Raw genomic sequence first — 27,439 nt, forward strand, 5'->3', positions numbered from 1 at the left:
TATTTGTACTTAGATTTTCTAGATTGTCTTGAATCTTTCTGATGCTTGTGTGAGGTTTGGAGCAGTGGAAAAGGTAGGGTGCATTAGAGAGGATGTGTCCCACTCCGATCCAATGCTTCTCCATGTCAGATGAAAACTGAATCCAAGATGATATTAATACCTGAATGATATTAACACCTGAATAGAAAACACAGAAGAAAAGATTAGTGAACTTGAAGCCATAGCAATAGAGAATATACAAAATGAAACACACAAAGAAAAAAGAATGTAAAAAACAAAAGAATATTGCATCTGAGCTGTGGGACAACTTTAGGTGGCTGAATGTATGTGTAATTGCAGTTCCTGATGGAGGAACAGGGGAACAGAAAGATTATTTAAGAAATAATAACTTAAAAATTCCCAAATTTATTGAAAACTATAAACCCAAGGATCCAAGAATCTCAACAAACCTCAAGTACAGGAAGCATAAACGACACCAAAGGACATTATTATCAAACTTCTGAAAACTAGTGATAAAAAGAAAATTATAAAAGCAGCCAGAGAAAAAGACATATTTTGTGCAAAAATAAGAATGACAACAGATTAATTGTCACAAGCAATGCATGTAAGTAGACAGTTGGGTAACATATTTAAAGTATAGTACTGAAAAAACCCAGCCTGTCCACCTGGAATTCTATACCAATGAAAATTATTTTTTAGATAATGATGGTGAAACAAAGATGTTTCCAGATATACAAAAGCTAAAAGATTTCATCATTATCAATTATCTTCCACTCTGTGCAAAGCACTGTACTAGGGACACAAACAGATGTAAGTAATTTCCTTACCTCAAGAACCCTGTTGTGTAAACAGGGAATGTAAGAAAGATGTGACTGAAACCCTCATGTCAGGAGTGGCTACCAATGAAGGCCAGCAGCACAGCTGGGTGGGCTAACCACCATGTGCCCAATAACCTTTTAAAAAAAGACTAACCAAGGCAAGAATGAAAAACTGAGGGGTTAGTATCTGGCAGAAGTTTAAGGTTATTTTCTCCTCTTGGGAAGTTTGGATGAATTGGCCTCCTCTTTTTCTCTTTCTGTCTCCTTGGCAAGGTCTTAAGACCAGGATACATACCCAGGAAAAGAAGTTTTGACCTGCTTTGGTGAGATTTGAGAAAAAACTAATTGAGTGAAATCTATAGGAGGTTGAGATTCTTATTTCTGCTCAATGTTTTAAAAAATGGAATTATGTCCCAATAGCCAAACATTGGAAGATTTTACATAAAACTACATTTTTGGCATATCTTGAAATATCAGACCCAGTAACACTGAGCCTGCAACCCTTTTCCTGGAAATGGGCTGGAACTGTGTGGTGGCTGCCATCTTTTAAGCAGCAGGCAGGCCCAGATTTGCTGCAATGTAATTTATTCAATTATACCATCCTGCTGGCACCCATGGGCATTTGAGTTTGTATGCTGTGCTACAAGGCCAGTGCACGTGATGTGGCCCTGTTGAGATATTCTCTTGCTAGGGTTGACAGATTTAGCAAAGAAACATACAGGATGCCCAGTTACATTTGAATATCAGATAAACAATGAGTAATTTTTTTTAGCATAAGTATATCCCATGCAATATTTGAGACATACTTACACTAACAAATTATTTATTGTTATGTGAAATTCAAATTTATCCAGTGATCTTATCCCTTGGAACCACAATAGGCTCAGACTGCTCCCTTGGGAGAAGGCCTATTGCCTCTTCTCTTCCCCTGTGGAAGTGCTGTTCTCTACTTTGACACCAAACCAAGGTCCCTCTGGGATGACAGCCTAGGTCAGCTTCATTCTTGATTTTGGAAGGCATTTGCTGTCTCCCTTTCTCTTTAGTATCTTTTCCTTGGTGGTGTAGCTTGAATCAATTTTTCCTTGCACTGCAATGGTAACATGAGAATCTCAAATATCAGCTTTGGGGAAAATAGTCAAGGACATGCATTTGTTCAACGTAGGAACAGACTCCTCCCTATAACCTCATTTGTTCATCTAAGTTCTTCACTCAGTTTTGGACTCAAATTTTCAGCCAAGAGTGAAGTGCTATTTAGCCTTATTTTGCTTTTTGTCATCTGGAGGCTTAGATTTCCCCTGGGGACCTTAAGAAAATTATGCAAAACCTGGAAACAAAGCAAAAGGATTACTGTATGACTTTTCAATGTCATCTAAGGCCATGTTACTGCAAGTGTGGCTTGCTGACTAATGATGTCACCTGAGAACTTGTTAAAATGCAAATTCCCAGGCCCTGCCCAAGACCTTCTGAATCAGAATTTCTGGGGGCAGGGCCCAGGAGTCTGTATTTTCAGTTTGAAAAGCACTGATCTTGAGAAGCTTGCCTAAGGGTCTTCTCACTCTCCAGGGGAATACAACATAGTTTGTACATTGATTTGGGCTTGGTTGTTTATAATTGTAGAAAGGTGGTGATAATTTTAATTTTCTGTCCTGTAGAGAAGACAACTGCAAATATTATGGCTTTACTACTCTCTTGGACATTAACTAATTTTGTGTCTGACTTTGCAATTTTACTTTGGAATCCTTTTCTTCCCTCTGACCACAGAAGTCCTATTTTCTCATCTTCTCTTTTGCACCGGCTTTGTCATCCTACTGCCTCTCTCATTAATGTGCTGAATAAAACTTTGACATGTGCTCACTTATCTATCTACATGAAAATTTAGGTTTTTAATATTTTGAAAATTGTACTTTGACAGAAGGATAACTGAGAGAAGACAGGATTCATGTCTTCTTTAGACTCCTGGCTAAATACTGTCATAACACTGTCTGCCTCAATCAGGGTCTATTTTGTTACAAACGACAAAAGTAAACTCAAATTAGCTCAAGGGGAAAGGGGCTTATTGGAAGCTTACAGGGAAGTCTGATGGGATCCATGTTCAGGAAGTATAGCCAAGCCTCAAAGTGAGGCAGAAAACTGCTAGGTGGTCTCTCTCATTCTTTCTCTCCAAATGCTTGGATGCTCCTGCTTTTCTCCAGACAGGAGCACTACTCTCTGGCTTCTCTTTGTAGACTGGTTTCCTTGCTTTCTTATTGGTATGAATGTGGCTTAAAATGGGTATGAATGACTTTCCAGTCCCAGAAGAAAGACCCTTTTTTGTTTGGTGAACCCATAAGTCACTGGTTTTGGGTCACACCCCACCTGGCTGTGGGGTGGGAGAGGATCACATGATCATCTGCCCGGAAGCTAAGGATTAGAGCAGATATTCTAAAGGACCAGTAGGCAAAGGAGGCAAATTTGTCTCTGATACTCTGCCCTTTAATAAAACTGTATAAGAGATTAAGGAAAGAAAGATGATGAAAGTGGTGTCCCTCCCAGGGTTTCTTCCCTTGGTCATGAGAATGGGCTTGGGACCAATTTGGCTCAACTTATCCTTGAAACTGAACAAATAGGAAAGCCTCTTGGCTTGTGGAAATGAGTAGAGTGAAAGCTGAAGAAAAAGACTGATTTTTAATTAAAACTCTTTAAAATGAAATCTAATAAAAGCCTCATTTGAGGGGCTAAACAAATAATTGATCTCTGAGAAAATAATGTCATATTGGATTGCATTTTTAGCTAAAACATTTGTGATTTTAATAGATGTATGTAGTCTAACACCACATGTAACAAATAAATCCCTAGATTTCACTAGCTTAGCACAATTGAAGTTTATTTTCTACTCACAGAAATATAAAGTGGTATTCTTGGCCAGTGAATGCAATCCTTTTGTTTGCTTAGGTCTTTTGAAATTTCTGTCAATAATTCTTTGTTCATCTTTTGTTAAATTTATAGCTATTACATAATTTTGATATAAATGTTACCTTTAAAACTTTTTAAATTTTGTCATTATTTGTTGCTAGCGTTTGGAAATGCAATTTATTTTTCTATATTGCCCTGTATATGTTTATCTAGCAATCTTGCTAAGTCCAGTTATTTAGTTTAATAATTTATAGGTACATCTTTTTGTATACAATGTGTGCATATGATCACATTGTCATAAGAATTTTATTTCTTTCCCAATCTTTTTACCTTTTACTTTTTTTTCTGGTCTTACTATCCTGGCTGGGTCTCTCAGAATATGGTTTCATAGAAGAGATGTCAGCAGTGTCCTTGCTAATTCTCCTTTTCACTGGGAGGATATTTCAACATTTTATCATTAAGCGTTGTATCAGTCAGCATCAGTTAAGATGCAGAAACCATGCCAGTTATTTTAAGAGACAGAATTTAATTTAAAGAATTGTTAACCACATTTCAGAGAAGAGAAGAGGCAGAGAGGACAGTAGGTATCACAGAGGTTGTTACAACAGGAAACAGCTACTAGTCTAGTGCTGGGAAAACAAAGAGAACAGGTTGATAGTCATAAAACTTAAAAGCTTAGATGAGGGTCTCCATGGATTCAGATCATAGACCGCTGGGTGCAGTTCACTCACTGCCTGATCGGTGCTGGTGCTTGGGAACCTTGAAGAGGGCTCCTTGGAGCTGGGGTTCCAATCTTGAAGGAGGGAGTAACTCCAGGGCTGGTCTTAGGTCTTTGGAGGGAGCAACTCCAGGGTTGGAATTGGGATTCCTGGAGGGGCGTGGCGAGACAGATTCTAAAGTAGGAAAAAACTGCAAACTGGCACCAACAGCCACTATTAGGAACAACTGTTGCTGCGAGGATGAAGAACTTCTGGTGCATTAATACAAACAGAAATGGAAAGCAAACAGGAGGGAGAAAACCTTTTTCCTCCTCCAGCCTTGGAGGCTCCCTCTTATGCCCCTTATTGGCACAGCTGAACACGGATTCTGCTGGCAAAGTGGAAATGTAATTTGCAGAGTCCCGGCCCCCAGTAACAAAGAAAAGTAAACAAGGATGGGCTTCGAACCTAAAAGTCATGCAATAGCTTAATAACCCAAAACAATAATGGTGCTGGCTGTCAGCATTTTGTATACACCTTCATAAGATAAATTTACTTAATCAGGAAATTTACTTTATCACAAAATTCACTTCTGTGCCTAGTGTTGAATTTTTATAGTAAATGAATGTTGACTGTTATTAAATACTTTATCTGTATCTACTGAGATTAAAATTAGAAAGTGATTTGGAATGTTAAACCAACCTTCCATTCCTGAAATAAGTCCAACTTGATTGTGTTGTATGATACGTTTTACCTACTGTTGAATTGGATTTGCTAACATTGTATTTATTTTGTGAGAGGGATTTTGTTGTTAATTGTTTTCTGTGAGGTTTGGTATCAAGTTTATCCTGGCTTGATGATACAAATGGGGACATATAGACTATTTTATTTATTTATCTGGGAAAATATGTATAAATTTAACATTATTTTTTAAATATTTAGAAAAATTGGTGAAGCAAACCAGATTGCATTTTAAAATGAGCTTATTTTTTAAAGTGGGAAGCTTTATATTATCCAATTTCTTTCATAAATATAGGGCTATTCATATTTCTATTGTTATATGTCTATTTCTTTTTGAGTCAGTTTGGTAAATTAAGTTTTTCAAGGACTTTGCCCATTTCACCTAAATTTTCAATTGTATTGGCATAAAATTCTTCATAACATATACATACTACCTTTCAAATGTCTATTAGATCTGAAATGATGTCTCTATTTTCATTTCTGATACTGGTAATTTGCATTTTCTCTCTTTTATTCCTTTATTCTTGCTAGGGGTTTATCGAGTTAATAAAGTTCTATTTAAAGAATCAACCTTTGTCTCTGTAAGTTTTCTCTGAATTTGTTTTCTGTTTCATTAATTTTCTGCTCTTTATGTCTTTTTTTCCATTTCTTTTTTTTCTTCAACTTTTATTTTAAATTCCGGTGTACTTGTATAGGATGTGAGGGCTTTTTACATAGGTAAACACGTCCCGTGATGATTGGCTGCACAGATCAACCCATCACCTAGGTATTAAGCCCAGCATGCATTAGCTTTTCTTCGTGATGCTCTCCCCACCACCCAGGACAGGACCCAGTGTGTGTTGTTCCCCAACATGTGTCCATGTATTCTTATCATTCAGCTCGCACTTATAAGTGAGAACAAACGGTGTTTGCTTTTCTGTTCCTGAGTTAGTTTGCCAAGGATAACGGCTTCTAGCTCCATCCATGTCCCTGAGAAAGACATGATCTTTATGTCTTTTAAAACTTTCCTGAGATGGATATTTAGATCATTAAATTTCAGGCTTAATTCCATTCCAATACATTATTTTAAGACTATATATTTATCTGTAATCAAACGTTGGGCTACATCTCACAAGTTTTGATATGTTATAATCTTATTAATCAGTTAAAGTTATTTTCCAATGTCTGTTTATATTTCTCTCTGATCCTATGGGTCATTTAGAAATATATATTAAAATTTCTAAATGTATATAGTCTAACTGTATTTTTATTATGAATTTATGGCTTTCTTTTAACGTAGTCAGAAAATATATTTTATATAATTTTTATTTCAGAAAATGTATTACGACTTTCTTTTCAGCCCAGTTTATAGTCAGTTTAAGTAAATGTTCTATATGCTCTTGAAAAATAAGTGTATCTTTCACTTTTTTGGGCCGAGCATTCTGTGTATGCTCTTTAGATCAGATTCATTATTTGTGTTGTTGAACTCTTTCGTATCTTTACTAATTCATTGCCTGTTTGTTCTATCAATTACTAAGAGAGATGGAGCAAACTGTGATCATAAATTTTTCTATTTATCCCTTAGGTTTTTAAGTTTCGTTTTATATGTTTTAAGGCTATGCTATTAGATGCAAACAAATTTGAAATTGTTTTGTCTTTATAGTGGCTTGATGCTTTTATCATTATAAAATGTCTCTATTTCTGATAATCTTCTTGCCTTTAAGTTTACGTTGTTTGACATTACTAAAGCTACATCAACTTTGTCCCCCATTTAATGTTATCAGCATGTAATTGGTTATCTACAATATAATCTAACAGGCTTTGTTTTTAAAATACATTTCACATATTAACAATGTAGTTGTTATATTTGTATTATTTGTTCTGTCTTTTTTTTCTATTTACTTTTTTTTATTATTTATTATTACTATTTATTATTTATTTACTTTTTTTTAGACAGAGTCTCGCTCTGTCACCCAGGCTGGAGTTCAGTGGCACCATCTTGGTTCACTGCAACCTCTGCCTCCTGGGCTCAAGGGATTCTTCAGCCTCAGTCTCTTGAGTAGCTGGGACTACAGACGTGTGCCACCAAGCCCAGCTAATTTTTGTATTTTCAGTAGAGACAGGGTTTCACCACATTGGCCAGACTAGTCTCGAACTCCTGACCTCAAGTTATCCACCCACCTCAGCCTCCCAAAGTGCTGGGATTACAGGTATGAGCCCCTGCACTCAGCCTATTTTGTTTTTATTTTTGAAGGACATTTTCACTGGATATTGGCAGTTATTATCATTTAACAACTTAAAGACACCATTGCTTCCATAATTTCTGTTGGTAGTCAACTGCTAAGATTACCTTATCTTTGAAAGTAATGCATCTTTTATCCTAAGTAGGTTTAAGATATCCTTTTGGTTTTGTTTTTCACAGTTTTTCTATGATGTGGTTAGGTATGGCTTTCTTTGTATTTATTCTACTTAAAATTTGTAGAATTTTAAAATTTTGTGGTTTGATGTCTTTATTTTAGGTAGTTCTCAGCCAGTAGCTCTTCAAATATTGCTTTTACCCTATTCTCTCTATCTTCTCCTTCTGGCAGATGAATTACAATATGTTAGACCTCCTACCACATTCCGTGTTTCTTATCTTTGTTCAGTATTTTTCCATTCTTTTCCCTTGCTGTTCTGCAGACTGGCCTATCAGTTTCTATGGACCTATCATTTATTTACTAATCCTGTATTTTGCTGTATCTAGTTTCCTGTTAAATTTGCTATGGGGGTTTTATTTTTAGTAATTGCATTTTTTAGTTCTATAATTCTCATTTCATGCTTTTATAGATTCCAGTTCTCTAGTGAAGTGTTCATATTTTCATCTATTTTGTTGAAGACATCAAAGATAGTGATTTAAAAGTCTGTATCTGATGATGATGATCTGTAGCATTTGTGGGTCTATTTCTATTATCTCATTTTCCCCTTGGTTTTTAGTCATACAGTCCTTTCTCTTGGCATATCTGTAAATTTTCTTTTTATTCCAGGACAGAATATCTCTATGAGAAATTGTAAAGGCTTTTTTTTTTTTTTTTTTTTTTTTTTTTTTCCAGAGAGGGTTAACTTTTCTTGTAGCAGTTCGAGAAGACACAGATGACCTTGATCCAGCTGCAAATCATACCATTCCAAGCTGGATTTCAGTCTTTTTAAAGGCTAATATATTTCCAATTTTTGTCTTCTAGATAGTAGCCCTTCAGGACTCTCATTGGAAAGTCCTCTGTGCCTACTAGGACCTCTTCTCCTGGGAGGCCCTAATCTCTACTTTTGTTTCCTAGCACTGTGAGAATCCTGAGTTCTGCTTAGCTTTTTACCTCTTAGCTATTGTTTTGTTTATGGTGCAACTTGAGAATCAGCAAATTCTTCATTGAGAAAAGTCACACAGAATATGGGGCCCTCTTACCTGTAGTTTCCTTTTCTGTAGTATCTTAGGAATTTAGGTACTGACTTATTTGTCACCTAAAACTTCAAGTTTTGTTTCTGTAGCTCCATGAAACTGCAAAAAGCTCTGATAAGTTACTTTTTGGTTGGCTTCTTGGCTCTATTTCATTTACAATCTGGCAGAGAAGACAGGCTCACAGAAATGCCTTTCTCTCCTCCCTGGGGTCTTGGCCCAGCAACTTTTGACTGCCTTAACTGATTACTGATATCTTTAAGCAGCTGTTTCTAATAATCTATTCAACATTTAGAATTGTTTTTAATAGGAGAGGTGGTCTGATAAAAGGTACTTCATTATAGTTGGAAGTGGAAGTCCTCTCTAATTCATTTTTAAAAGATTAATATTTTCTATTTACACAATTGAAGGTTCAAATAACTGAAGAGGCGAAATTTTGATCTTTGCCTCTAGGCATGCCAACTTCAAATGTAATAAAATATATGTGCAGGAGGGTTTTTTTTCCTTTGTTTTGTTGGGGATGTAATAACTGCAGAGCTATGCTGCTTAGAAAGTAGCCAACATGACTTTTCAAGGGACCATTTCCTAATTGGCTTTGGGAAACACCAGTACCCTGTACAGTATTAGCTAGTATTGTGTAGAAAAAGATTTTTATGGTTAACTTACTTTGGAAAGTAATAGTTATGCAGAATTCTTTAGTTCATAATGTCTCCAAGCCCTAGGTATGTTGTATGGCTTCTAAGTCTCTAAGAGGGAGTTACAGTGTGCAGAATTTCTTAAATTTATTTGATCTTTGAGGAGTGACTCATGAGGAAACTATTATCCTACATACTCAAGTTTAGAAAACACAGTTTCATGAGGAAGAAAGACTAAGTTGAAGGTTAGATTATCTCTTACCATGGCTCTGACATTTGTTAGCTGTGTAATATGTTATATGACATTGCATCTCTGATCTATAGTTTCCTTATTTGTAAAATGAAGAGGCTGCACTTGAGATATCTGAGAGCTAAGCTTTTTTTTTCTTCTATGATATTATCAAGAATGTTGCCTGTATGTATCACACAGTATTCTCCCACCCCCTGACTCTCATTAATGCCTTCTCCTTTATACTTAATTATGAAGCTCTGAAGTAGTGGCTGTATTATTGAAACACACACCATCTTTGAATTTCAGTCAAATCACTAAACTGAAAATGTAGGTCAGATAATTTTTGACATTAAGATATACAACATGGTAATTGTAAAAGCAGAGGTTGACCTGGTTTTACTTACTGAGAACCATAATTGGGCTTATGATGTTTTGTGTAGAGTTGTTTATCCTGATAAACTTAATCTTTTTTTTTTCCATGGCCTCATAGAAAACAGGGAACAGGAGAAAACCCATGGTGTGTACAAGGTGGGAAATTAATAATAGACCCTCTCTTTAAAAAGCCGTGACCCTAAGGGACTAGTTTTATCCTTCCTCTCTCCCCTATCTGCAGAGGAAATTAATTGTCTCAAAACTTGGTGCTAATCAGAGGAGAAAGTTCTCTCAGAATTTTTTTTTTTTTTTTTTTTTTTTGAGGCGGAGTCTCGCTCTGTCACCCAGGCTGGAGTGCAGTGGCCGGATCTCAGCTTACTGCAAGCTCTGCCTCCTGGGTTCACGCCATTCTCCTGCCTCAGCCTCCCCAGTAGCTGGGACTACAGGCGCCCGCCACCTCGCCCGGCTAGTTTTTTGTATTTTTTAGTAGAGACGGGGTTTCACTGTGTTAGCCAGGATGGTCTCGATCTCCTGACCTCGTGATCCGCCCGTCTCGGCCTCCCAAAGTGCTGGGATTATAGGCGTGAGCCACTGCGCCCGGCCCTCTCAGAATTTTTAACCATACAATGGGTCTCATGCTAATTTCAAGTCTGAAATTAAATGGAATTAGCAGCTCAAAAATTACTGAACCATAAATGTGATTTAAAGTTAGACTTATAATGACAGGCCTCCATAAGTGTGGCAGAAGCCAGTGTAGATTATGTCTGGAGGAGCCCATTGTCATCCCTGGCCCTTAAACAATTTCCAGAGATAAATTTTCAAGCAAACTGAGCAGCTCATAGTTAAAAAATCACAAGGATACAAAGCAACAGCAGAATGAACAGACTTCAGAAACAGACCTACAAATACTCTGGATCATTATAGTTAACATATTTAATAAAGTAAGAGACAAGCTTGAAAATATGAGCAGTGGAATGAATCTATAAAGAATAGGCAACTGTTTTTTTTCCCGGGCAAGATGGCCAAACAGGAAGAGTTCCAGTCTGTAGCTGCCAGCGAGACCAATGCAGAAGGCAGATGATTTCTTCATTTCCAACTGAGGTATATAATTCATCTCATTGGTACTGGTTAGACAGTGGGTACAGCCCACAGAGGGCCAGCAGGAGCAGGGTGGGGTGTCACCTCACCCAGGAAGTGCAAGGGGAAGGGGAACTCCTTCCCCTAGCCAAGGGAAGCCATGAGGGACTATGCCATGATAGACGGTGCTATCCAGCCCAGTTACTACACTTTTCCCATGGTCTTCACAGCCTGCAGACCAGGAGATTCCTTCGAGAGCCTATACCACCAGGGCCCGGGGTTCAAGCACAAAACCAGGTGGCCATTTGGGCAGACACCCAGCTAGGCGAAGGAGTTTTTTCATACCCCAGTGGCACCTAGAAAGCCAGTGAGATAGAACTGTTCACTCCCCTGGAAAGGGGACTGAAGCCAGGGAGCTGGGGGGTCTTGCCCAGTGGATCCCACCCCTATGGAGCCCTACAAGCTGAGATCCACTGGCTTGAAATTCTTGCTGCCAGCACAGCAGTCTGAAGGACACCGGAGCTTGGTGCAGGGAGGGATGTCCACCATTACTGAGGCTTGAGTAGGTGGTTTTCCCCTCATAGTGTAAAGAAAGTCACTGGGAGGTTTGGACTAGGTGGAGCCCACCGTTGCTCAGCAAAGCCACTGTAGCCAGACTGCCTCTCTAGATTCCTCCTTCCTGGGCAGGGCATCTCTGAAAGAAAGGCAGCCGCCCCAGTCTGGGGCTTATAGATCAAACTCCCATCTCCCTGGGACAGAGCATCTGGGGGATGGGGTGGCTCCGGGCGCAGCTTCAGCAGACTTAAACGTTCCTGCCTGCCGACTCTGAAGAGAGCAGCAGATCTCCCAGCACAGCGCTCGAGCTCTCCTAAGGGACAGACTGCCTCCTTAAGTGGGTCCCTGACCCCTGAGCCTCCTAATGGGGAGACACCACCCAGCAGGGGTTGACAGACACCTCATAAATGAGAGCTCCAGCTGGCATGTGGCAGGTGCCCCTCTGGGACAAAGCTTCCAGAGGAAGGAGCAAGCAGCAATATTTGATGTTCTGCAGCCTCTGCTGGTGATACCCCAGAAAACAGGGTGTGGAGTGGACCTCCAGCAAACTCCAGCAGACCTGCAGAAGAGGGGCCTGACTGTTAGAGGGAAAACTAACAGTCAGAAAGCAATAGCATCAACATCAACAAAAAGGGCAACCACACAAAAACCCCATCCCAAGATCACCAACATCAAAGATCAAAGGTATATAAATCCATGAAGATGAGGAAAAACCAGCGCAAAAAGTCTGAAAATTCCAAAAACCAGAATGCCTCTTATCCTCCAATGGATCACAACTCCTTGCCAGCAAGGAAACAAAACGGGACAGAAAATGAGTTTGACAAATTGACAGAAGTAGACTTCAGAATGTGGTTAATAACAAACTCCTCTGAGCTAGAGGAGCATGTTCTAACCCAATGCAAGGAAGCTAAGAATCTTGATAAAAGGTTACAGAAAGTGCTATCTAGAATAAACAGTTTAGAGAAGACCTGATGGAGCTGAAAAACACAGCATGAGAACTTCATGAAGCATACACAAGTATCAGTAGCCGAATTAATCAAGTGGAAGCAAGGATATCAGAGATTGAAGATCAACTTAATGAAACAAAGCATGAAGAAAAGATTACAGAGAAAAGAATGAAAAGGAATGAACAAAGCCTCCAAGAAATATGGGACTATGTGAAAAGACCAAACCTACATTTGACTGGTGTACCTGAAAGTGATGGAGAGAATGGAAACAAGTTGGAAAACACACTTCAGGATATTATCTGGGAGAACTTCCCCAATCTAGCAAGATAGGCTGACATTCAAATTCAGGAAATACAGAGAACACCAAAAAGATACTCCTCGAGAAGAGTAACCCTAAGACACATAACTGTCAGATTCACTAAGGTTGAAATGAAGGAAAAAATGTTAAGGGCAGCCAGAGAGAAAGATCCGGATACCCACAAAGGGAAGTCCATCAGACTAACAGTGGATCTCTGTGCAGAAACCCTACAAGCCAGAAGAGAGTGGGGGCCAATATTCAACATTCTTAAAGGAAAGAATTTCAACTCAGAATTTCATATTCAGCCAAACTAAGCTTCATAAGTGAAGGAGAAATAAAATCCTTTACAGACAAGCAAATGCTGAGAGATTTTGTGATCACCAGGCCTGCCTTACAAGAGCTCCTGAAGGAAGCACTAAATATGGAAAGGAAAAACTGGTACCAGCCACTGCAAAAACATACCAAAATGTAAAGACCATTGACACTATGAAGAAACTGCATCAACTAATAGGCAAAATAACCAACAAGCATCATAATGACAGGATCAAATTCACACATAACAATATTAACCTTAAATGTAAACGGGCTAACACCCCAATATAAAGACCCAGACTGGCAAATTGAATAAAGAGTAAAGACCCATCAGTGTGCTGTATTCAAGAGACCCATCTCACATGCAAAGACACACATAGGCTCAAAATAAAGTGATAGAGAAATATTTACCAAGCAAATGGAAAGCCAAAAAAAGGCAGGAGTTGCAATCTTAGTCTCTGATAAACCGACTTTAAACCAACAAAGATGAAAAAAGACAAAGAAAAGCATTACATAATGGTAAAGGGATCAATGCAACAAGAAGAGCTAACTATCCTAAATATATACGGACCTAATACAGGTTCATAAAGCACATTCTTAGAGAATTACAAAGAGACTTAGACTCCCGCACAATAATAGTGGGAGACTTTAACACCCCACTGTCAATATTAGACAGATCAATGAGACAGAAAATTAACAAGGATATTCAGGAATTGAGCTCAGCTCTGGACCAAGGGGACCTAATAGACATCTACAGAACTCTCCTGCCCAAATCAACAGAATATACATTCCTCTCAGCACCACTTTGAACTTATTCTAAAATTGACCACATAATTGGAAGTAAAACACTCCTTAGCAAATGCAAAAGAACAGAAATCATAACAGTCTCTCAGACCACAGTACAATCAAATTAGAACTCAGGGCTTAAGAAACTCACTCGAAACTGCACAACTACATAAAAACTGAACAACCTCCTCCTGAATGACTACTGGGTACAAAACGAAATTAAGGCAGAAATAAATAAGTTATTTTCAACCAATGACAACAAAGACACAACGTACCAGAATCTCTGGGACACAGCTATAGCAGCATTTAGAGGGAAATTTATAGCACTGAATGCCCACAAGAGAAAGCAGGAAAGATCTAAAATCGACACCCTAACTTCAAAATTAAAAGAACTAGAGAAGCAAGAGCAAACACATTCAAAAGCTAGCAGAAGGCAAGACATAACTAAGATCAGAGCAGAACTGAAGGAGAGAGAGACATGAAAAACCCTTCAAAAAAGTCAATGAATCCAGGAGCTGGTTTTTTGAAAAGATTAACAGAATAGATAGACTGCTAGCCAGACTAATAAAGAAGAAAAGAGAAAATCAAATAGATGCAATACAAAATGATAAATGGGAGATCACCACTGATCCCACAGAAATACAAACTACCATCAGATAATACTATAAACACCTCTATGCAAATAAACTAGGAAATCTAGAAGAAATTGATAAATTCCTGGACACATACACCCTCCCAAGACTAAACCTGGAAGAAGTTGAATCCCTGAATAGACCAATAACAAGTTCTGAAATTGAGGCAGTAATTAATAGCCTACCAATGAAAAAAAGCCCAGGACCAGACGGATTCACAGCTGAATTCTACCAGAGGTACAAAGAGGAGCTGGTACCATTCTTTCTGAAACTATTCCAAACAATAGAAAAAGAGGGACTCCTCCCTAACTCATTTTATGAGGACAGCATCATCATGATACCAAAATCTGGCAGAGACACAATAAAAAAAGGAAAATTTCAGGCCAATGTCCCTGGTGAACGTTGATGTGAAAATTCTCAAAAAAATACTAGCAAACTGAATCTGGCAGCACATTAAAAAGCTTATTGACCATGGCCAAGTTGGCTTCATCCTTGGGATTCAAGGCTGGTTCAACGTACACAAATCAATAAACGTAATCCATCACATAAACAGAACTAATAACAAAAACCACATGATTATCTCAATAGATGCAGAAAAAGCCTCCAATAAAATTCAACATCCCTTCATGCTAAAAACAATCAATAAACTAGGTTTTGATGGAACACATCTCAAAAAAATAAGAGCTATTTATGACAAACCCACAGCCAATATCACACTGAATGGGCAAAAGCTGGAAGAATTCCCTTTGAAAACTGGCACCAGACAAGATGCCCTTTCTCACCACTCCTATTCAAATTAGTAGTAGAAGTTCTGGCCAGGGCAATCAGGCAAGAGAAAGAAATAAAAGGTGTTCAAATAGGAAGAGAGGAAGTCAAATTAACTCTGTTTGCAGATGACATGATTGTATATTTAGAAAACCCCACCATCTCAGCCCCAAAACTACTTAAATTGATAAGCAACTCCAGCAAAGTCTCAGGATACAAAATCAATGTGCAAAAATCACAAGCATTCCTATACACCAATAATAGACAGAGAGCCTAATCATGAGTAAACTCCCATTCACAATTTCTACAAAGAAAATAAAATACCCAGGAATACAATTTACAAGGGATGTGAAGGACCTCTTCAAGGAGAACTACAAACCACTGCTCGGGGAAATAAGAGAGGACACAAACAAATGGAAAAACATTCCATGCTCATGGATAGAAAGAATCAACATCGTGAAAATGGCCATACTGCCCAAAGTAATGTATAGATTCAGTGCTATCCCCATCAAGCTGTCATTGACTTCCTTCACAGAATTGGAAAAAAACTACTTTAAGTTTCATCTGGTACCAAAAAAGAGCCTGTATAGCCAAGACAATCCTAAGTAAAAAGAACAAAGCTGGAAGCATCGTGCTACCTGACTTCAAACTATACTACAAGGCAACAATAACCAAAACAGCATGGTACTGGTCCCAAAACAGATACATAGACCAATGGAACAGAACAGAGGCCTCAGAGATAACATGACACATCTGCAACTGTCTGATCTTTGACAAACCTGAGAAAAACAAGCAATGGGGAAAGGATTCCCTATTTAATAAATAGTGTTGGGAAAACTGGCTAGCCATATGTGGAAAACTGAAACTGGACTCCTTCCTTACACCTTATACAAAAATTAACTCAAGAAGGATTAAAGATTTAAATGTAAGACCTAAAACCATAAAAACCCTAGAAGAAAACCTAGGCAATACCATTCAGGACATAGGTGTGGGCAAGACTTTATGACTAAAATACCAAAAGCAATGGCAACAAAAGCCAGCATTGACAAATGTAATTTAATTAAACTAAAGAGCTTCTGTACAGTAAAAGAAACTATCATCAGAGTGAACAAGCAACCTACAGAATGGGAGAAAATTTTTGCAATCTATCCATCTGACAAAGGGTTAATATCCAGACTCTACAAGGAACTTAAACAAATTTACTAGAAAAAAACAAACAACCCCATTAAAAAGTGGGCAAAGGATAAGAACAGACACTTCTCAAAAGAAGACATTCAAGTGGCCAACAGACATATGAAAAAAAGCTCATCATCACTGGTCATTAGAGAAATACAAATCAAAACCACATTAAGATACCATCTCACACCAGTTAGAACGACGATCATTAAAAAGTTAGGAAAGCACCAATGCTGGAGACAATGTAGAGAAATAGGAACTCTTTTACACTGTTGGTGGGAGTGTAAATTAGTTCAACCATTGTGGAAGACAGTGTGGTGATTTCTCCAGGATCTAAAAGTAGAAATACCACTTGACTCAGGAATCCCATTACTGGGTATATACCCAAAGGATTATAAATCCTTCTATTATAAAGTCACATGCACATATTCACAATAGCGAAGACTTGGAATCAACCCAAATGCCCATCAATGATAGACTGGATAAAGAAAATGTGGCACATATACACCATGGAACACTGTGCTATGTAGTCATAAAGAAGAATGAGTTCATGTCCTTTGCAGGGACATGGATGAAGCTGGAAACCATCATTCTCAGCAAACTAACACAGGAACAGAAAACCAAATGCCGCATGTTCTCACTCATAAGTGGAAGTTGAACAACAAGAACATATGGGCACAGGGAGGGGAACATCACACACCAGGGCCTGTCAGGGGATGGGGAGCAAGGGGAGGAATAGCACTAAGAGAAATACCTAATGTAGATGACAGGTTGATGGGTGCAGCAAACCACCATGGCATGTATATACCTATGTAACAAACCTGCACATTCTGTACATGTATCCCAGAACTTCAAGTATAATAAAAAATAAAATAAAACCACTAATTAAAAAGAAATTTAAAAAAAGATGTCACTAAAACAACAATAACAAAAAAAGAGCAGGCAAGCAAATCTGAAATAGAATAAAACAGAATTGCATAAAATGATAAGTATTACAATTGAATTAATATATGAATTGCTTTTAACAATTTGTTACCGCTAAACAGAATTAACTGGAAGATAAGAGAAGAAATTATTCAGAATGTAGAAACAGAAAAAGAGATGGAAAAGATAAAAGAGAGGTTAAGAGGTATGGTAGATAGATTTAAAATGACTAGAAATAAATCCAAATATATCAGTAGTTATAATCCATGAGAATGAACTAAACATTCCAATGAAAAGGCAAATATGGCCATTTCGAATAGGAAACAAAATGTAGTTTATTCATTTACTGCTTAGGTAAAAGGAACAATGAGCAAATGCTAACTAAAAGATAACTGGTTTCATTTTATTAATATCAAAATAAACCATAAGGGAAAATATTTCTAGTGGAGGAATATCTTCATTTTAAGATGGTTAAGTTCAATAGAAAGATATAATAATAAAGTTTATATGGACCTTAAAAATGCTGCCTCAAAATAAAGTAAAAATTTACCAAACTTCAATGAAAAAGAGGCAAATCCACCATCACAGTGAGAGGTTTTTTTAATTTTTAAACATTTTTTGTAGAGATGGGGTTTCGTTTTTGCATACCAGGTTGGTCTCAAACTCCTGGCCTTAAGCTATCCTCTGCCTCAGCCTCCCAAAGTTCTGGGATTAGAGGTGTGAGCCACTGTGCCCAGCTGAGATTTTAACATATCTCCTCAGTAAGAAGACAAGCGGGCTAAGAAAATAACCGCTAAGGATAGATAAAATTTGCATAACACAATTAACAAGTTTCATATAATCATAGATCAGTTCCATACTGCAATCAGTTTCAAGAAACCCATGCTTCAGAGGCACACAAGAAACATTTATGAAAATCAACCACATATGACTCCACAAGGCAAGGCTCAACACATTAAAAGATTTTAATCATATGGGTCATATTCTCTAATCATAGTTTAATTAAGCTAAAAATAAAAAAGGAAAATATGACAAAAATTTTATTTATTTAGAAACCTGAAAACATAATTCTAAACATTCCAAGGCCAAAGGAGAAATAACAAGGAGAATTACAGCCTATTTAGAATGAAATAGAATTGAAAATACTACTTATGAAAAGTTTTAGGTTTTCACTGAAGCTATATTTGGGGAAAAATTTATAGTCTAAGGAATAGTCAGATGAGAATTATGGTGGAAAATTAATGAACTAGGTATTCTTCTTAAGAAGTTAGAAAAAGAATAGTAAAATAAACCCAAAGGAAGTAGAAGGAATTAAATAACAAAGATAGAAGCAGAAAATGAACATGTAATAAAGATCAGCAAAGCCAAAGTGTTTTTAAAAGACTAATAAAATTGACACACTGAAAACTTAATGACAGAGAGAGGAGGTACAAATTAATATTATAAATGTGAAGATATGAATACAGATGCTGCAATTATTAGGATGGAAATAATGTCTTTGGAACAACTTAATGCCAATCAGTTTAAAACTTTAGATGAAACTGACAATTTCTAGGAAAATATAACTCAACAAACTGATTCAAGAAAAAATAGAAACTATGAATAATTTTATAATCAATAAAGATATTCAATGAGTAATATGAAGTATTCCCATCAAAACTAATCAGGTCCAGACAATTTTACTGTTAAATGCTATTAAACATTCAATGAACAAATAATCTCAATTTTATAAAATTTCTTGTAGAATATATGAGTCTAGCATACTCTTAATACCAAAACTTGACAAAGACAGTACAAAAAATACAAATGACAGTTCAATGGCATTTACGAACGTAGAGGCAATCATTCTACACAAAATATCAGCAAGCTGAATTGAGCAATGCATGAAAAGAATAATACCCCATGCATGAGTTGGATTTATCCCAAAGACGTAAGATTAGTTTAACATTAGGAAGTCAATTAATAAATTAAAGGGGAAAACTACAAAGTCATCTCAGAAGTAACAGAAAAATGTATTGCTAAAATTCACCATATAAACACTGAGCAACTAGACATAGGAAGAAACTTTATTAACCTCAAAAATCAAGCTAAAGTACCCCAACAGCAAACATGATAAGCAGTGGAGAGCTATTGGCTGGGTGTGGTGGCTCATGCCTGTAATCCCAGCACTTTGGGAGGCCAAAGTGGTGGATCACCTGAGGTTAGGAGTTTGAGACCAGCCTGGCCAACATGGTGAAACACCATCTCTACCAAAAACACAAAAAATTAGCTGGGTATGGTGGCACATGCCTGTAATCCAGCCACTCAGGAGGCTGAGACAGAAAAATTACTTGAACCGGGATCGGGAGGTTGCATTAGCCAAGATCGTGCCACTACACCCCAGCCTGGGTGACAGCGTGAGACTGTCTCAACAACAACAGCAGCAACAACAACAAAAACAAAAAAGGAGAACTATTGAAAATTTTTTTAAATATCAGAATAAGACTAAAGTGTTTATCATCTTTACTTCTACTTCATATACTTCTATTTCATGTGATCCTGACCTGTTCAGTAAGGGAAAAAATAAGATGGAAAAGGAAGGATCTTAAGAGTTATTAGTAACAGAATATAAAATTGTCTACATCGGAAATCTAAAAGAATCTACAGACAAATTATTAAGATTAATAAGAAAGTTTAGCAAATGGTTGGATAAACAACCAATAAAAACAAGAATAACAGCAAAAAATACATTTTTATATACCGGCAATCATTTTAATAATGAAGTAAAATATCAAAATAGCATTCAAAAATAAGAGGTACCTAGTAAAACATTTTAAAAATACAAAAATTAGGTGGAAAATATAATGAAAATGTACTGAAAGAATTAAGACTTAAAAATGAACATGGATATGAATACACACACACACACACACACACACACACACAAGCTTCGGTGTGGGTGTCATACTGGCAATGATGGGTGATAGGATCCCTAACCATTGCCACCACATGCATTAAAAGGTTGCTGTTAGGTTCAAGTTCAGGTTCCAGCTCATGCTGAGGTCCAAAAGGAGTGGGTGGATGAATGGCAGATAGCTGAAAGAACACTTGATGGAGGGGCCGTAGGTAGCTGAAATACAGCTATATTCAGCAGCTCTCTTAGCAGCAGCTCTCTTACACTGTCTGCTCTGTCTCCGCTGCTTGAGCTGGCCACTCCCATGCACAGCTGCATGGTCAGCTCTCCCTTGCCTTCAGGGTCAGTAGCTTAACTCTTTCTCTCTCTGGGCATGAGCACACCTGTACAATGCCAGCAGGGCAATTATATATTTTACAGACAATAGTGGCTTAGGGCCAAATGATAAGACTTCCCATGTTATGGCTACACGGCTGTGATAACAAGTGGAGTTATACACCTGCGCTCTAAACTCGCTGAGTCATTTTGGATGTTTACCTTGGCCTATCCTTGACCAAAGCACAGCCATGTTCCTTACAGTTACAAGTGACTCTGAAGACTGGTAGGAAAGACCACTGAGTTCCTGACTTTCTACTAAGGAGAGACTTGCACAGCAGCGAGGTTCAGTGGCTTTTGAGGGGATACCTGAAGAAGTTAAGCACTTAATGTACATTGTGTTTCAGCCTGTGAACTCTTCAAATTCCAAGGCTTTACAGAATATTAGGCAGCATCCAGGCTTTAGATCTGGCTGCAGTAAAGTGGATCTCTTGAAGCTTGGTCTTGGACAAACAGAAAATGATTTTGCAAGAGACACTTTGTGATGAAAGGAGACATATCAGATTTATGGCTTGCTGGAACAAGGCTGAATTACATGTGGCGAGCTTCAAACCTTGAGGACTTAGCCTTTATCTTTGATTACTGTCAGACGAGGCTTCATCAGGCTCTAGGTACTTTGCTTTAAGGCATCCCATGGAAAGAAATCATGCTGCTGGAATGAAAAGGGGACTTGCACAAGTACCAATTTAGTGAGATGCAGCCATTGTCAGGGTAAACACAAGCCTGGTTAAGGTGGGCGTGGAAGTCCTCTCGTGCCCTTGTGTCCTCTTCCTATGTGGAAGTTATCACCGTATTATTACCCATTGAAAATCATCAGGAAAAAGCCAGGAGCCCAAAGCCCATTCAGACCCATTCAGACTAATCATCTCAGTGTATTTAATCACGCAACTGTCAGCCTTTGTGTAATCACAGTCAGCTCAGGCGGTAAATGGAATTTCAGAAATGTTACTGTCAGGTCCTGCCTTTTCCCAGCCTGTGTGGCTCACTTCCTCCCACAGCTGAGATAATTTGACCCCCACCAGCAGGGTCAGCCCCACAATAGTTTCTAGGAAAATAATTGCAAATGTGCCTGTGACACTTTCTACTTTCCTACTCAAGGTAGGCATCATTAATAGATCACCATTCTCATTTCTGCTAAGCCCGGATAAATGCAATCTTAGAATCCCCCTCAATTCGGTGCTCCATGCAGCTGTATCCAACAGCCTAGGATTAGCATGCAGGAGAGAACCTATTTGGCTTTTTTTGCTCTTGGATGAATTAGATGTAGGAAAACCATAAAGAGAGCCAGTCTAGGACTATAGCTCCCACATAAGGTCACCCATGCTGCCCAAAAGGTACAGTATTCACATTCTAATGAAACATATTCTAATGGAAAATACAGGTTATAAACAAACAAACAAATAAATCAGGTAGTAATAAATGCTAAGAAGAAAATTAAATCAGGGCAAGATATGCACCCATGGAAAAACTAACTAAATTCACGGTTTGAATATGTGCATTTTACTGTATTCCAATTATATGTCAATAAAATCGAGAGGGAGATAAATTTAGAAGAAAAATGATGGTGGATGCTGCAAGAGAAGAGTGGTGTTTTAGAGAGAATGGCCAAAGAATTCCTTTCTCAAATAGCAGCAATGTAAGAACAGAGCCTGCATGAAGTAAAGTAATGGAACAGGAAACTATCTGGGAAAGAGAATCCTAGGTTGCTGAAGAATGATAGGAAATCATTTGATTAATATTCCTCTCAATTTTCAGATGAGCTTTAGCAAGGTTATGTAACTTGTCTAAGTTATTGTATGAGTTAAGGTAATAGTAACTACAGTAACAGTAACCCCCCAAATCTCAGTTCCAACACAATAGAAATGCATTTATTTTTCACCTGAAATCCAGAGCAAGTGCTTCTGAGTGGCCAGGGCTTTCCTCCAAGCAGTGATTATTCAGAGGCCAAGCCCCATCTATCTTATAGTTTTACCTCTCAACTCCAAGGTCAACCCAATGGTGCAGCAGAATGAAGAATTGAGTGGAGGACCAGCCCCAATTGCTTCCACTTACAATGCATTGGCTAAAATGCAGCCATGTGTAGTTAATGGCCACAACTAACAGCAAGGGATGTGTGCTCATGAAGAAGAGGATTCAGGTGTGAAATCTGCCAGTGGGGCGGCATCATACTACCTAACTTCAAACTATACTACAAGGCTACAGTAACCAAAACAGCATGGTACTGGTATCTAAACAGAGATATAGACAAATGGAACAGAATAGAGGCCTCAGAAATAACACCACACATCTACAACCGTCTGATCTTTGACAAACCTGACAAAAACAAGACATGGGGAAAGGATTCCCTATGTAATAAATGGTGCTGGGAAAACTGGCTAGCCATATGTAGAAAGCTGAAACTGGATCCCTTCCTTACACCTTATACAAAAATTAATTCAAGATGGATTAAAGACTTAAACATTAGACCTAAAACCATAAAAACCCTAGAAGAAAACCTAGACAATACCATTCAGGACATAGGCATGGGCAAGGACTTCATGACTAAAACACCAAAAGCAATGGCAACAAAAGTCAAAATACACAAATGGGATCTAATTAAACTAAAGAGCTTCTGCACAGCAAAAGAAACTACCATCAGAGTGAACAGGCAACCTACAGAATGGGAGAAAATTTTTGCAATCTATCCATCTGACAAAGGGCTAATATCCAGAATCTACAAAGAACTTAAACAAATTTACAAGAAAAAAAAACAACCCCATCAAAAACTGGGCAAAGGATGTGAACAGACACTTCTCAAAAGATGACATTTATGCAGCCAACAGACACATGAAAAAATGCTCATCATCACTGGTCATTAGAGAAATGCAAATCAAAACCACAATGAGATACCATCTCACACCAGTTAGAATGGCGATCATTAAAAAGTCAGGAAACAACAGGTGCTGGAGAGGATGTGGAGAAATAGGAACGCTTTTACACTGTTGGTGGGAGTGTAAACTAGTTCAACCATTGTGGAAGACAGTGTGGTGATTTGTCAATGATCTAGAACTAGAAATGCCATTTGACCCAGTGATCCCATTACTGAGTATATACACAAAGGATTATAAACCATGCTACTATAGACACATGCACACATATGTTTATTGAGGCACTATTCACAATAGCAAAGACTTGGAACCACCCCAAATGTCTATCAATGATAGTCTGGGTTAAGAAAATGTGGCACATATATACCATGGAATACTATGCAGCCATAAAAAAGGATGAGTTCATGTCCTTTGCAGGGACATGGATGAAGCTAGAAATCATCATTCTGAGCAAACTATCACAAGCATAGAAAACCAAACACCGCATTTTCTCACTCATAGGTGGGAATTGAACAATGAAAACACTTGGACACAGGGCAGGGAACATCACACACGGAGGCCTGTCATGGGGTGGGGAGGGGGGAGGGATAGCATTAGGAGATATATTTAATGTAAATGAGGAATTAATGGGTGCAACAAACCAACAATGTGGCACATGTGTACCTGTATAACAAACCTGCACGTTGTGCACATGTACCCTGGAACTTAAAGTATAATTAAAAAAAAAAAAGAAGAAGAAATCTGCCAGTGGTTTCCTCCATAGTTACACAGTAGCTGGACCAGGATTCACACCTACGTCTGTCTGCCTCTGGAGTCAACTCTATCATTGCCCTCTTCTGTCTTCCTGAGGGGAGCTTCTTTTGTACTCATCTGATGCCTGCCCCCTGCCACAGCAGCTGAGCCCGGTCTCTGTGTCTGCTGACACACGTTGCTTGGCCTTGCTGCCTGCCCGTGTGTTTCTGAGTACTGTCTGTTTCTAAACTCCCTTTCCCTGTATTTTGGTCATGCATCAGCATGCTGGCTCCCCTGTTGTATGGGGTTAGTCCTTCATGTGCCGAGAGTCTGCCTGCCGCAATGAACTTGCAGCCAGAGCTCATCTCTCTGCCCCAGCATCAGCTCCACCTCAATGGGCAGGCTTCTCTCAATCTTGTTTGGCTTTGTAGCAACTAAGAGGAATTTACTGTCATTGCTAAATGCAGGCACTATATTTGGAGAATCAATGGTTTTAGCACACACAACCAATTTGACCATTGTGGTTAAAGGAAAGGTAGTTTAGGTACTTTTTGTAGGATAAAAGCAGATATCCCTAACTTTTAAATGAGTTGAGAATCTTCAGCACCTCTGTATGTGGAGACCCAGGTCTGGAGTGTATGAGTAAATGGAGTCTCAGAATACAACCATTGCACATATCTAGGATCACAAAGGGCCTGGGGTATGCAAGGGATGGTTTAGGGCACCCCATGCTATGACCAGCTAAGATAGAAGTCCTGCTGATGGCAGACTGTAGGGATAATCTTTGCACATCAAAGAGAAAACAGTCATACATAACACTTTTATATAGGGCATAAGCATCTCAATGAATTTCTCACTATATTCACATTTTTAATCATTTTATGGTATGGTTTTATCCTCATAACTTAGCATAGCACATAGTAGTTTCTTAATACACATTTGTAAAATGAAGAACGACTGATGGATGCATGCATGAATGAAAAAGTAGGGTGGAACATAAAGTTCCTCAATCCTTAACATGTGTGAGTAAATGTATCGATAAGCAACAAATATAAATGGCTGAGGATTTGTGAAGTTAATTTATTATCACAATTTAATAAACCTTTTAATAGAGTTAATCTGATGCAAGCAATGGTGTGCCTATGAGAATATAAAATTAATATAGTATATATGTTAAGCAATTCACCTACATGGCATTTCTGGAGGTGGGATCAGGGGAAGACCCACTGCATTCCCTGAGGGCTTCTCTGCCTTATGAGGCCTGAGGAGCCTGACTTTTCATGCTCAAGCTCTGGTGTCTGGGAAGATACTCACAAGTAATACAAATGATCTCATAAAGATAAATTTATGCTAACAATTTCTTTAGTCCTCCGTCACATTTGTTTTTACTTTAAAATACCAAACATGGGGCATGGGATCACACCTCTAATCCCAGCACTTTGGGAAGCTGAGGTGGGAGGATTGCTCGAAGCTAGGAGTTCAAAACCAGCCTGGGCAACATAGCAAGACTTCATCTCTACAAAAAAATTTAACAATTAGCCAAGCATGAGTGGGCACACCTGTAGTCTCAGCTACTCATGAGGCTGAGTTGGGAGGATCGCTTGAGCCCAGGAGTTCGAGGCTGCAGTGAGTTGTGATTACACCACTGCCCTCCAAAGTGGGTGGCAGAGAGAGACTCTGTCTCTGTGAAAACAAAACAAACAAAAAATAAAGTACCAAACATAAGTTGAGTGAATCTATAAATGTCTAAATATTAAGCAGGTTAATATTTATACTGGATTAGATTTAACAAGGAACTCAGAATCAACCACCACTACACTTAAACTCCATATATAGAGAGAGCTGGGAAATAGAAGTAGGGAAGAATTTAACAACAAAAGAAAACCAAAAAAAAAAAACCACCACCTCTGTCATCTTGCCCTTATATAAGCTAAATCACATTAAAGTGGCAGAGATAAGACTACAAAAGTTAAAGCAAGCATTGTAGTTATTTTTAAGGTAGTGGGATAAATTTGAAGAGCAATATGTCAACCAAATAAGAGATTTCATGGAATAATTGTGTTTGTTTTTTGCAAGGGGTTTGAGTCTTTTAGAGATACCCCAGAAAGGAATAGATCCAAGAAAGGAAAAGAGAAGCATGGAAAAGAAAATGAAGACAAGGAAAAGACAAGAAAAGAAATAGAAAGAAAGGCAGGGAAAAATAAAAACACAAGAAAAACCAAGAGAAAAAAGAAGCCTTGGCTCTACCCTGGCTCACATGTGGATACACACACACACACACACACACACACACACACACACACATGCTGTCTCTCTCTCTCTCTCTGTCGCACGCGTGTGCACAAACACACACACACACACATCCTCCACACACTTTCTTGTGTCTGAGGCACTAGATCAATTCCTGCCCTTATTCTCCCTCACTGAAATCCTGAAATTTTCCTTTTCCCTGGCTGATCCCTGGGATGATTTTAGCTTTATTACAGTGTGAAGACTCCAGAAAAAGAGGCCAAAGTGACAAAAACAAAGCTCTTTTCCGTGGCAATGCTCAGGCGACCCTGTGCGTTTCATCCCCTCAAGGTGTTCTGTCATAGTGGTCATCACTCGACCTGAGGCTGTGGGAATATTAATGAGGCCTGTTTTCCCCACATGACAGATGAAGAAACAGGCCCAATGAGGCCATCTCTCTTGCCCTCCATACCTCCATGGATGGGAATTTAGTCTGAGCATTCTTTGCGTCCATCCTCTCCTCCTTATCATGCTGCTTCTTGCCTTAGGTCAGGCTCCGATGGCCTCTTCCATGGACTACTGCCATGCCTTGAGCTAATCGACTGAGTAGCCAATAGCTGGCTGATTATGAACTGTGGGTATTTTCCCCTACTCCGTGCCCCAGTTCTCACAGCTTTCAAGTGTATCTGAAAGGTTCGTTGAAGAGGTTAAAGAAGACAACCTGTGTGAACCTGCCTAGCCCTATGAGGGTGTCAGAGAGAGAGACCATTTTGCTCTCCTTTTCCATCTCATCCACCTTTCATGCTGATGCCACAGCAATCTTTCTGAAATGCAAACCCAGTCAAGTTATTTTCCTTTTGGTACCCATCCCCCTTATTAGATAACGACCAGACTTCTTATCATGGTTTATAAGCTCTTCGTCACCTGAGTCCCCCTATTTTTCTGGCCTAATCTGCCATGTCAAATGCCACTTCACTTCCAATCACACAAAATAACACAAAATCTCCTCAAATGCATAATTTTCCATTAATCCAAGCCTTTTCATGCATTATTACTCCCATCTGGAATTTTCTGCCT

At 38.4% G+C, this 27,439-nt stretch overlaps 1 protein-coding gene across 3 annotated transcripts in view; it reads left to right on the forward strand.

Moving 5' to 3' along the window:
- LOC126960839 (cytochrome b-c1 complex subunit 7) overlaps positions 1-27,439 on the forward strand; it is a 1,171,628-nt gene that overhangs the window by 66,171 nt on the left and 1,078,018 nt on the right. The window contains exon 1 of one of the 3 annotated variants that reach the window (XM_050800559.1): positions 11,292-11,295. The exons of the other annotated variants lie outside the window; for them this stretch is intronic. The gene's annotated coding sequence lies outside the window, so the exon portion shown is untranslated. Of the gene's footprint in view, positions 1-11,291; positions 11,296-27,439 lie in introns of those variants that run through there. 3 annotated transcript variants of the gene reach the window in all.

This window comes from Macaca thibetana, chromosome 8 (assembly GCF_024542745.1).
Source record: "Macaca thibetana thibetana isolate TM-01 chromosome 8, ASM2454274v1, whole genome shotgun sequence".
Classification (NCBI taxonomy): Eukaryota; Metazoa; Chordata; class Mammalia; order Primates; family Cercopithecidae; genus Macaca; species Macaca thibetana.